Source organism: Carica papaya, chromosome 9 (assembly GCF_054855325.1).
Source record: "Carica papaya isolate Zhongbai chromosome 9, ASM5485532v1, whole genome shotgun sequence".
In the NCBI taxonomy this organism is placed as follows: domain Eukaryota; kingdom Viridiplantae; phylum Streptophyta; class Magnoliopsida; order Brassicales; family Caricaceae; genus Carica; species Carica papaya.
The window spans coordinates 29,088,754-29,102,609 of record NC_142317.1 but is presented as its reverse complement, the minus strand read 5'-3'; the positions used below and the strand labels follow the sequence as shown (position 1 = coordinate 29,102,609).

At 31.3% G+C, this 13,856-nt stretch overlaps 1 long non-coding RNA gene across 1 annotated transcript; it reads left to right on the top strand.

Annotated features, from left to right (window-relative positions):
• Positions 1 to 7,782: 7,782 nt before the first annotated feature.
• On the top strand, positions 7,783 to 13,476 carry LOC148240240 (uncharacterized). The gene is made up of 3 exons (XR_015816390.1): positions 7,783 to 7,870; positions 7,945 to 8,035; positions 13,356 to 13,476. It is a non-coding gene; the product is annotated as an uncharacterized LOC148240240 (long non-coding RNA).
• Positions 13,477 to 13,856: the final 380 nt, after the last annotated feature.

The following is a 13,856-nucleotide window of genomic DNA, read 5'->3' as shown; positions in this document are numbered from 1 at the left end:
TATAACATTCCAAGTCCAATAACAACTACAACAATAGCCCTTTGAACTCAAACAACAAAATCGTAAAAATTTAAGCTTTAATTATTATCAGTGTGTAACTTAATTCCTTTATATAAAGCTCAACAATATATTTGTAATATAAGACTGGATATCTCATAAACTTTGGCACATAATTATAGTACTTTTAATCAATAATTTAAGAGGTAAAAAAATAAGAAAACAATCACTATGAGAAAATCATATCTAAGCTCCCTTTCATATTTCATATTGGGATCAAGCTACTTTTGAACACTTTTCAAATTCCAAAAACTTTCCCTTATCCTATCCAATTGCTCTAACAAAGACAAATAAGATGATGGTTTATTTTAGATTATAAGCAAAAATAACAATAAAGGTTAGGATCCTCTGTAATATTATTCTTCTCTTACTTCTTAATCGTGATGTAAATAATATGATTAAGATTATGTTTTCTTTTTTTCTTATCGATCAAAACTATTAAAATTGAGGGGACTAATCCACATCAATGGTTTGCTGTTAGGAATATAGAGTAGTCATTTCAAGTATGTTTTGTACAGGTCAAGTATATATATAGGCATAGTAGGTCGAAAGAGGCTACTTATTATTGGGGATATAAGTGTTATACCCACGATCTAATTATTTGTGTAATTTATTGAATACATTATTATAAACCAATTTACGGAAGTTATATACGGATATAATTCGTAAAAGTACCTTCTTTTAAAATATGTGTGAAAATCAACTTGATTACCAAGGGGCTCATTCATATTGTTAGATGATTCCTTTATTTCACTAAATTAAAATATAGATTTCTTAAAATTGTTTGGTTTATTTAGTGGAAATATCATTTAGATAAAAATTCATTTCTTTATGATATATGTAAATGTGTTCTTATATTATTTCATTTTCTTTTCTTAATTCTAAATTTCTCAATATATCTGTTATATCACTATGTGACATACTTGATGCCAATAAGTTAGTTGGACTAAATTTTGACGACTGATATCGAAATCTGAAAATTGTTCTCATGCATGAAAAGCTTATTGATATGATCGATAAGCCTGCTAGAGAGACCCCACCTGAGGATGATGTTGAGGCAGTCAAGGATTTTCATAAATACTTGACAGATTGTCTTACTGCCAAATGCATTATTCTTGCTTCTATGAGTTCTAAACTCTTGAGTAAACATGAAGATATGGATCACCATGCAATCATTGATCATCTCAAGAAGATGTATGCTGCACAAAGCAAGACAGTTAGATACCAGTTATCTGTCTTTTTTTGGACTCAAGCTTATTGCTAACTCTCCAGTTGGGCCCCATGTTTTGAATATGATTGGTCTTATTAAAGAACTTTAAAAATTAGGGTGCACATTGGGTAAAGAACTTTCTCAATATTTGATCTTGCAGTCACTACCTAAGTCCTTTTCACAATTTATTATTAATTTCAACATGAATAAAATGGATTGTGATCTTCATGAGATGCTCAATATGTTGATTGATTATGGGAATCAAATTGCATCTGAGAAAAAGAAATGAACTATCATATTGGTTGGCAACTCTTCTAAAGGAAGGGTAAGGGTAAGAAGAAACCCAAGAAGTCTGCTACACCTAAGGGTGGCATGACCAAACCCAAAGGTAAGGCAAAAGCTAACCAATATGATGTTGAATGTCTCCTTTGTAAGAAGAAAGGGCATTGGAAGAGAAACTGAAAAGAGTATCTTGCATATCTGAAAGATAAAAAACAAGATAAGACCTTAATGAAAAGTGTTTTCATGATTTCTTTAACTTCTATTAATCCGTCTATGTGGGTATTAGATACTGGTAGTGATTTTAACATTTACAATATGTTGCAGAGACTACAGATTAGCAGAAGATTGAAGAAAGGAGAAGTTAATCTTCAAGCTGGGAATGGTGCAAAAGTTGCAGCTCTAGCTGTAGGATCAATTTCTCTAAGGATGCTTGCGGGCAAAGTACTTTTGTTGGAGGATTGTTATTACGTTCTTAAATTTGTTTTGAACATAATTTTAATATTTTTTTTGGACCAACATGGTTTTTGTATTATTTTGAATAATGGAGTTTGTTATATTTATAATGGTGATAATTTATATGCAAATGGTTATCTCCAACATAGTATTTATGTCTTACCCAATATGAATGAAAACTCAATTTTGCATGTTTATAGTCTAAGAGAAAAAGAGATGATCAAGTAAATTATACATATCTTTGGCATTGTAGGCTTGGTCATATTGGAGAGAAAAGAATAAACAAGTTGTACAAAGAGAGTTATCTTAACAAATATGAATATGAATCATATCCAACTTGTGAATCTTGTCTTAAAAGAAAATTGACCAAATCTTCATTTGTTGAAAGTGGAGAAAGAGCTTCTGAATTATTGGGACTAATTCATACCGATATTTGTGGCCCCATCAAAATTCAAGCCAGAGGAAGATATTCTCACTTTATCACCTTCACTAATGATATGTCAAGATATACATTTGTTTATCTTATGAAATATAAATCTGAATCTTTTGAAATATTCAAAAGATTCCATAGCGAAGTTGAGAAACAGACTGACAAAAGCATTAAAGTGCTAAGGTCTGGTAAACAAACCCCTAGTAAAATCATCACTAAGATATTCTCCTAGAATATCTTAGTGACCAAACCATTAAAGTTATTATTCAAGATATGGATTAGTGATGTTTTACAAAGTGAGTAAATTGCACACGAACCTCTGAGAAGGTCCGGTAGACAACGTCGTGCACGAAATAGGTTAAATCTTTTAGTGCAAGATAATGTAACAAATGAGGTTAATCATGATGATGATGACCCCAAGACCTATGAAGAGGCTATGTAAGGTTCTGATTCTGAGAAATGGATAAATGACATGGAATCTGAAATGAAATCCATGAAGGTCAACAAAGTTTGGACTTTGGTTGAAACTTCAAAGAATATAAAGCCTATTGGTTGTAAATGGGTTTTAAGAAAAAGATTGGAGTAGACAGAAAGGTGGAGACCTATAAAGCTCGTCTTATTGCTAAGGGGTATCGTCAAAAGGAGGGAATTAATTATGACGAAACATTTTCCCCTGTAGCAATGATCAAATCAATTTGGATTCTACTTGTTGTAGCTGTATACTATGATTATGAGATATGGCCAATGAATGTGAAAAAAGCTTTCCTAAATGGTGAGTTGGAAGAGGATGTGTATATGACACAACCTAAAGGTTTCATATCCCCATCTAATCATGATAAAGTCTATAAGTTACAAAGATCCATTTATGAATTAAAGCAAGCATCTCGGAGTTGGAATATTCATTTTAACAAAATAATTGAAAAGTTTAATTTTGTTATATGTGAAGAGGAACCTTGTGTATATAAAAAGGTTAGTGGGAGTACGATTATTTTCTTAGTGTTGTATATAGATGATATATTCCTCATTGGGAATGACAGACCAGCATTACAAAATATTAAGATTTGACTATCTGAATAGTTCTGCTTATATATTGGGAATAAAGATCTATAGAGATAGATCTAAGAAGTCGCTTGGACTTTTCTAGTCTATGTACATTAACACCATTCTGAAGAGGTTTAATATGAAAAATTCTAAAAAGGCTTATCTACTGATAGGCACTGGAATCACTTTAAGCATAGAGAATTGCCCTAAGACCCCTGAACAGATGGGTAGAGTCTTACATGCTAACACAGTGAGAGCTTTCATGTATACCATGACATGTACACATCCTTATGTGGCTTATGCACTAGGAGTGACTAGCCGATATCAGGCAAATCCTGGTGAGGAACATTGGAAAGTGTTAAAGACTATACTTAAGTACTTGAAAAGAACTCAAGACCAATTCTTCATCTATGGAGAATTTGAGTTAAATTAGAAAGTCATATTGATTAAGTTTTACTTCAGATAAAGATGATAGCAAATCTATATCTAGTTATGTGTTCACCTTAAATGGTGGTGCAGTGAGTTAGAAAAGTTCTGAAGAAGCTATGGTAGCTGATTCAGTGACAGAAACAGAATATATAGCGGCAAATGAAGTTGCTAAGAAAGCTATTTGGATGAAAAAGTTCTTAACTGAACTTGATGTGGTTCCTTCAATAGAAGGTCCAGTTCCATTATTGTTTAACAATACTGGAGTGATCGCTTAAGCAAATGAGTCAAGATCGCATCAAAAGTCCAAATACATTCTGCATAGGTACCACTTGATTAGAGAAATCATTGAACATTTGGACATTAAAATTCAAAAGGTTGATGGGAAGGATAATGCAGCTGACCCATTCACTAAGTCTATGTAAAGGAGTTTGACAAGCATAAGTGAAAGTTATGAATGAAGTACATGACAAATTGGATCTAGTGCAAGTGGAAGATTTTTGGGGATATAAGTGTTATGCCCACGATCTAATTATTTGTGTAATATATTGAATATTATATTATTTTACAATTTATTTTAATATATAACAATAGTATTTTATTATCATATTTATTATCTTATCGTTTAATTTATGTGATAAATTTCTTAATTAAATTTATAGGTTTTACATCAAGATAGGGATCTTGATAATGAGAGTAAAATCTTTTATGATTTAATTTAAAATATTCTTAGTCGTTGGATTATCAAAATAGGATATTAATGATCCGGTAAGACTAGTATATATGTGATAGTCTCTATAAGATAAATATTAGTTGATCTCATTAACTAAATCACATATATAGATAATACATATGGAGATATGATCATTGAACCGACCTAATTGAGAATTTCTAATTGTTAATATTATCTTAAACTATCAATAGAATATTGTCTTATTTTGATGAGATGTAAGAATTTCTTTAGACCTGAGATCATCATGGTAATTGACAAGTCATTTATTATACTTTGATTCTGGACACATATAGTCATAGAATTGTAGTTGAAAGAATATTGGGTGTGATTAAATACTTGTATAATTAATGATTGATCAAGACAGAATCTGTCAATTTTGATAATAAGTTTAAACTCTATGTTGTCATTTATTATAATGACTAAATTAAGATCTTGGTCAGAACAATTGAATGAAGGAAGAAAAGAGTTTTTTATATCATTCATTAGTCAATTATAATTGACATGAAACATAATTGGTTACCTATTGGGATTTGACGGTTAAATCATATCCTAGGGTTAACCCGGAGCAATAATGATGGAAGAAAATATTAAATATTTCTTTAGCAAGTTCTTGAGAGTAATTGTACATTTCATGTTATCCAGTCATTGAGGAGTGGTGCTAGACGCTAACCTTAATTAATAAATTAGTTTGACCAATTTGCTGCCAGTTTAGTGTTCAACCTATGGGGTCGCACACTGACGAATGTTCTAACTTTTGCTAAATAGATTAATTAATTTAATTATTTGAGAATTAAATTAGAGAATTTAGTTTAATCAAATAAATAAAATTTTTTATCTAAATAGAATATTATTATATTCTTTGCTAGCACTGAGAATATAATTAATATTAGAGACAAATTGAATTTTTTTATTTTTGAAATAGAAAATTAATATTTATATTTTTTGGTTACTGAATTATTAGTGTAATAATATAATATGTGTGACTATTATAATAATTGAGATTATTATAAAATTTAATTTGAAATTAAATTGATTTATAAAATTATTTTATTAAATAATAATAATTAAAAAGGATAAACATATATATATGAGATATATATGTCAATATTTGAGTGTTAAAAAGAAAAAAAAAAAAGAGTAGATGAGTCTAAATAAATTTGGACGTCTACAGGGAGAGTCCAAAAGTAACTCCTCCACCCATGCCACCTATATATATATATGTGAGTTGTGGTTTGAAAAAATGTGAAGAGGTGAATTAGAAAATCAGCCGTACACCAAAAAGAAAAATTAGTGAATTTTTCTATTAAAATTTTGTTAAAAAATTTTAGCATATATATTGTTCATTTTATCTGTGAATTTCGTTAATAAAAAAGTTAAACAACAAAGGTTTGTTTCGGTGTGGATATGCATTTAGTGTTCGTGTTTTCGAACAATTTTAATTTGAGAACCCACTGTCAGGTATATTTTATATTTGATCTTTAACCTACAATATAATTTTTTAAACATAAATATATCATATTGAATTGTTTTTTATCTTCCGCTGCGTATTATGCACATATTACAATCCAGCACTTGTAATAACCCAAAATTTCATAAGAAATTATAGTTATTACCTTTCATTCATCCATCATAGTAAGTATTAACATCCATATATTCTTATCGCAATTGTCGCATTTTCAACTAATTCTATAATAACTCAACTATGACATAGTGTAATATATTCAAAAAAATTTAAAATATTTTGAAATCTAAAGAGTTAAATAACACTTTAAAGTCTGAAAAATCATATTTATATAAACAAGTGTCTTTTCATCTTATGTTCCCTTTTCATAATTTGTCATAGTCCCGATCGTCCTTTGGTTTGGGCTTTCTTGCCTTGCTTTGGAAATAATAAAGAAGAGTGAGCCGCATATACTCAGTACTCAAAAACAATAATTTAAATCTCCAATCCAAAGAGCATAGATAATATACTGATTCGACTCTTCTAGTTTTACTCCAACTCGGCAACTCTATATGTAAATTTGACGTCCAATACCCATACTACCATATATCAATCTCTAAACTATTATTCTCACTTCACATGTACCCCAATTCTTTCATGAAACATCCACAATTTCAAAACTTAATTTTACATATACAAATTTGGTCAATTTTCATTCTCCTTAATACAATCATATAACTGTATTAATTGCATATAATCACATATAAAGTACCTTTTTCCATATATATTTATATTGAAATAAATTTTTATCATTCACCAAACACAACCAACACACATGCGCATAAATTCATTATTTTTTCATATCATTCAATCACAATCACATAAGGAAATGATAATTTCTACTATCGATATAAACCTAGTCATAGTTACGCTTCTATAAGACATAATTACAGTCATAGTTATAATCATATGAACCATGAAATAGAGTTTATAATCATTCCTTATTGATCCTGTAGTAAACATTTATTCATATCTCTCTTATAAGAAATTTTTATTGTCTTATGTGTACTCCCTAAATACAATTTATGTAATAGCTTTGAAATCAAACTCCGAATTTTATTTACGAAATTTGGGAGAAAATTAGAAAAATTTGTAAAATAAATTAAATTTAATAATAAAATTATTTGGAGAATGGAACTTTATTTAGAAAATTAACATAAATTAGGAAAGGATTTGAAAAAATACATATTAAAACTCTTAATTAGTTAAAAAATTAAATTAAAAGTAATTATGGAATATTAATATTTATAAAATAATAAAATTAAATTATAAAGAAATTTAGAAAATTAATTAACTTAAAAATTAATTAGAAAATAATAAATTTTGTAAATTAATTAAATTAAAAATTGTAAAATAAATATAAAAACAAAATAGAGAAAAAAAGGTAAATTAGGATTAAATTTTCACAATAAAGAAAATGATCAATCAAATAAAATGGGTTGCATGTGAGATTTTAGAATGGGAAAAAAATAGGAAAGGGGATAAGAGTGGCCACATGGTCACCATGTACATGGATAGGGAGATTCCCTCTCCCTTTGTGGCTTCCATGTCATCTAAATTAATCCATCTCACCATCCTTATTCTTTCCCTATTATATAAACACCCAAAAACACATTTTCCCCTCTTTTAATTAACCTAAACAAAAAAAAAAAAAAGATGAGAGAAAGTCACTAGAAATAGGAAGAAAGTGGTGAAGCTAGGCAGAGCTGCCACACTAGAAGAAGAAAACCGGCAAAGGTAAGCTGATTTCTTCCTGTTTTTTTCCCTTTTCTTTTATAGTTTAGATTTCATTAATTTTTATGCACATTTAGGAAAAAAAATCCAAATCCAAAAGGGTAAACCTTTGGTCGAAGGAAAGCTCATCCCCACCATGAAACCTGACCGTTTTCTATTTCAATTAAGGTAGGGATACTAATTATGGTTATTTTTTAGATCCGTTTATCTAATATTTAACTTTAAAATATTATAATGAATCGTTTAACTCTTTAAAATGGTGACGCATGCGGGTTAATCGATAGGGGCAAACTATTTGTTTTTTTTTGTTAACTTTGTTTATGTTATTCTTCTTTAAATTATTTAAACTATGGCATGCATGATGTTTAAGATAAATACATTATGAGTTTACATGATTTTGAATAAAAAATCTAAATTTAAACAAAGAGATGGTTAGGGTTCGGTGTAGTAAGAGAACAACTAAATTAAGTTATATTCCTATATATATATTTATTAAGGATATATATGGTGTGTATGTATACATACATATTACACACATGAGAAATATATATAAATTATAAGTAATCTGTGAAAATATATTTATTTGCATGAATTGGGTATAAATGTATAAAGAGAAACAAAATATATATATATATAGATACACGGATATTTTCCATGTGTGTATATGTATATACATATAGCTATGTATAAATAATTGCATGTATGGATATATATGATTAAAATAATATTCGTATGCATGTATAATCTGTATCTTTTAATAAGTATTTATACATAAAATAATATAAATAATACTGCATGATGGTATATATATCTAAATAACAATAATAAACTTTACAATTATAGTTATAAAATTTATATTATGGTGTAAATTATAAAAATAGAAAAATATGATAAATGAATAAACTTACATACGAAATGTGTGCATTACACATATGTATGTTAGTATGCATGGGATATTTGTGTTCAATATAATAATATATGTGTCTATATTTTATTATATATAAATGTGTTTTAATCAAAATAAGTGTGTGTGTGTGTGTGTGCGTGCGTGCGTGCGTGCGTGCGTGCGTGTGTGTGTGTGTGTGCGCGCGTGCGTGCGTGTGTGTGTGTGTGTGTGTGTGCGCGCGCGTGCACGTACGTGTGTGTGTGTGCGTGCGTGCGCGTACGTGTGTGTGTGTGTGTGTGTGTGTGTGTGTGTGTGTGTGTGTGTGTGTGTGTGTGTGTGTGTGTGTAAGCATATGTTTGTTCGTGTGTATATATATGGGAGAAGAATAAAGAAACTAAGATTTAATTAAGAATTAGGCAAATGGTGACAGTTATGAGAGTTGACTTTGATGGAATATATAATTAGTGAGAATTGAATTTAATAGAACAAATAATTAATAAGAATTAAGTTTGGTTGGATAATAAATTAATAAAAATTGAATTTGATTGAATAAATATGATTTAAGTTAGAAGGAAATAAAATTTGAAGAAGAATGTCAAATTTTGAGAAAATTAGACAGCAAAATAATTGATGAATAAGACTTAAAAGAATTACAAAATAAAAATAAAATACATCAAGTATGATAAAAATAAAATGAAGTCATAATAATAGATAATAAATAATAATAATAATACTATCTAATTTAATACTTAATCAAAAAGAGTTACCTAAAGAAACTTAATATTAACAAATAAAAATTCAAATAAATTTGTTTCTCATGTGTTTTCAGTTATGATTATCAATATAAGTTATTTACAATAATAAATTTGATGGTAAATGCCTCTATGAGTGTGTGTGTGTGTGTGTGTGTGTGTGTGTGTGTTGACGTATTTACTAGTCTCCAAGTAGTATCTGATGTATACTTTGATTGATTGTGCTTGTCTGTGGGTTTGTATAAACAAAAATGAGAAAGATATGTGTGGGTGCTACAGGCTATGTCTGCGTTGAGGACTGGATGTGTAACGGCCTCGGAAATTAAAAGAAAATATATATATATTTATTTTAAGTGCAGAAACGAAATAAAATATATTATGATTAACATCCCTTACACAATAACTAAAACGAATTAAAGTATAAAAGAATAAACTAACTTAAAGGAAATACTATGAATGAATGCTGTAAGGAAAACTAATAAATTCTTTGGCTTCTACTCGCCGTCTTTCTGCAGAACGGGCTCGGGAACCAAGTCCTCCTGATCTGAAATGGTTAAGTAAGGAATGAGTTACACTAGCCCAATAAAGACATCACACTACCTCACTGTCACAAAAGTAAAGGTTAGTAGAAAACGAAAACGACCAATTGAGCATAATTTATAACAAACTCATTTATCAATAATAAAACCTTTTACTGTCTACCTACCTCGGTGAGATTCATGAAAATAATTTATGAAAATAATTACATCATAAATATCATAAGATCACCCACACTCTGCAACATAACACATATCATGCTTTTATATTTCAATCATCAAGCAACAATTACCCCTTTTTTTATCAGCCTACTAGTATCCATGGGGATCCATAGGGGGTCCCCGCTACACGTGAACCATTCACATTAATAACTTAATTCCAAGCCCGTCCCTATACTCCGTCCGGCATGGACGCCAAAATCATAAACCTCAATACCCCATCTGGTTTGAGGGTGAAACAGGTCGTCCCCATACTCCGTCCGGTATGGGCGCCAAAACACATAAAGTCTTCATACCCCGTCCGATATGAGAGACCACGTTCCCGGTAGGGTTTCTTATGGACCCGGTCCGTCCACCATCTCCCAGGATATCTAGTGAGGCTGTCGACATTATCCATTATCAATTCACATACCTTTTTACCATTTTTCTTAATCTCAATTATCCAATCAAACACAAACACGTAAACCAGCAATGGACATCAAACAAGGCAATACAACATCGGGTTCACAATAATTCAAAGCATAATAAATGAAACCATGATTCATGCATATGAAACCATAGATAAATACATCAAGCACCATACTGCATTCAAAACTGTAAAATAAATCAAACAACGCCTGACCGAAAATATATCAGATTCGGACTCCATTAGTAACCTCAATCAATTATACATATCTATTAATTTATAAAATACCGTTTTATCATTTATTAGGCTTTAATGCCGTGATAGAAAATAAGGTGAGAGATCCTTACTTGTTTCGAAATATGAAATCGGGTTCTCACTGCACCTACAGGCAGTCCCTAGATTCTCTAAATTTTTCTCCAAAAACTAAAACACACTTCTGATGCCTGCACATGTCCCCAAAAAATCTCAAATCAGACCTAAGGCCCTTTCGGCCAATTTCAGAATTCTGGCACGGCGACGATCCGCCTTGGGTTGGCCGTTTTCGGTCATTTTCGGTCGAATTTGGCAAAACTTGCATTGGTTCCTATGATAAAACACCCCTATGGCCTTCGGTGGGCCAAAAAATTCCAGAAAACTGAGACTTACCAGCGGCGAAGCTCTCGGGTACGGCGGCTCCTCCGGTGCGAGTTGCGATTCGGTGTTTTGCTCCGGTCAACCTGTAGAGAAAAGGACGGTGGTCACAGTGGCATAAAAATTACATCGAACGGGAAACGGGAAGGGCCTCATCGGACGCCAATCGAGGAAATCCGCAGTGGCGCCGCTAGACTTCGGCAGTGTTTTTTGGCCAATCGGCTGGTGGTTTGGCTCCGATTTGGCCACAGAGAGGTTTGGCATCGAAAAACGAGCCAAGGGGATAAATTTTACCTCGTTTGGCGGCCGGAAAGTCCTCCGGTGCGGCGGCGGGTGGTAGCGGCCGGTTCCTCCAGTGGCTGGGTCGTCTTCTCCGGCAAGGGTTCTAGCGGCTAGGGTTTGGGGTTGGGTGTGGATGCGATTATTTATAACCCTCCCTTTTTAATCTGAGCCGTCCATCATGATTTAATCTGGGTCATCCGATCGTGATTAAATTAGAAATAAATCTAGACCGTCTATCGCGATGCGATTTGGACTGTCCGTGCATGATCAAATCTGGACCGTCCGTACACGTGAGATCTAGGCCGTCCACGCGCGCCTTTGATCTGGGCCGTCCATGCGCGCAGGAACGGATTTGGGTCGTCCGATCGCACGCACGCGAGAACTGATCGCCAACGTGTCTCCATCCAATGTGGCTTCCCGCGTCAGCGTCCCTGCCACGCGGCGTGTCCTGGTTGGCCAAGGCTGCTGACCAGGCTACTGCCATGGCTGTTGACGTGTCACTATTTTTTAAAATTACATTTTGACCCCCGTTTTTCGATTTTCTTTTCAAAAACACCCCCAGGACACGGGGTATTTTTGAATTAAATTATCCTAATAAAATTTTACCCCATTTTATTATTATTATTATTTTTATTTCTTTTAAATTAAATTAAATTAAAATAAAACCTTATAAATTAAAAATTAAAATAGAATAAAATTAAACAAAAATTCTAATAAAAATTGAAATAAAATAAAAATAAATAACAAAATAATAAAGGAAAATTTTGGGTGTTACAGGATGTACATGTTGTAGGTTAGGACAACGAGTGTGTGTTAGGTGGGGTATTTGTGATTATGTTTGTATGGTAGTGGGCAATGTGAATGTTTGTACAAATTGATTTGTGGTAAACAGGAAAACTAGAAAATGAGTTGGTAAGTATAACAAATGATAACAAATTAATTTGATTTTATTGGGAAGTTAGAGAGTTATTAAATTTCTAATATTAGAATGAACGTTTAAGCTGAAACTACAAGAATAAATTGGTCATACATAGGCTATGAAGTAAAGGAATATAAAGTCAAGGGTAAATTCAAAGGAGTCCTTTAAAAGATGAGGAAAATAAATTTAATAGACATCGACAAGGGAGGTTGGGTATGTACTATTTACATGGTGAACTCTATTGTGGATACAGCCTTAGCCAGACGGGTTAAAAAATAGTTATCAGCACTCATATGGGTTAGGGTATTAGGATAACTAGTAATTGGGGTGCCCATAAAAGTTGGGGTATTAGCGAAGTTGATTATTGTGATGCTCATACAAGTTAGAGTATGAAGACTATCAATTATTATGGCGCTCATATGGGTTGCAATATGAGGACGACTGATAGTTGTTTAGTATCCATACGTAAAAGGGATCCTAATAGAACCTCAATGATACCGATCAAAATGGCATTACCAGATGAAATTCAATAAAGTAAATAAAATTATAAATCTCAATTGAATATGAAATATGTTCAACTAATTAGCGTTCTATATATGTTTTTCTTTGAATTAGGATATGATGGTTTCTGTGTAAAAGTGTAGTTATTCAAACATGGACATGGTATGATTGGGTGATATTGTGAATGAGAAAGATATGAGAAGTTTTTAAAATATAAAATGAATTTTAAAGTTTATATTCCATCGGTGTTTTATTATTTTCTACAATGTTTTGATAAGATATTGTGCTGACTGATTTTTGTATCCTTACTAAGCTAATGTAGCTTACCTTGTTCATTAATTATCATTTTCATATCAGGACACCCAAGACCCCGCACCTAAAAAATGAGGGATTCACTAAATATTTTCTATTTTTGTTTTGGACAAGAACTTGAGGTTAATTGTAACAGTCTGAACTCCAATATCGGTGGAAACGAATCTTTGCACAACATTTACAATTATTGGAACTGATAAATGTTAAATATGCAGCAAAACTACACATTAATACACATCACTTGTGACAGAATAATTATTTATTTACAAATAATTAAGTCATCTAAATTAATTTATAAATTTAAAATAGAAACTAATAAGGATTTTTTCACCATCTTTTATTGATCTTGGACTTGTTTCTCATCTCCTCTGACCTTAATGGGGGTGAATATGGATGAGCTTCACGAGCTCAGTAAGAAAAGAATTCTATAACAGAGACTTAAATACATACATTCATGCAATATACAAAATATAATAATACTTATGCTCAAGAAAATATCAAACAAAGCATCACAATCAAAATACACAACAAAACAAATTATCACAC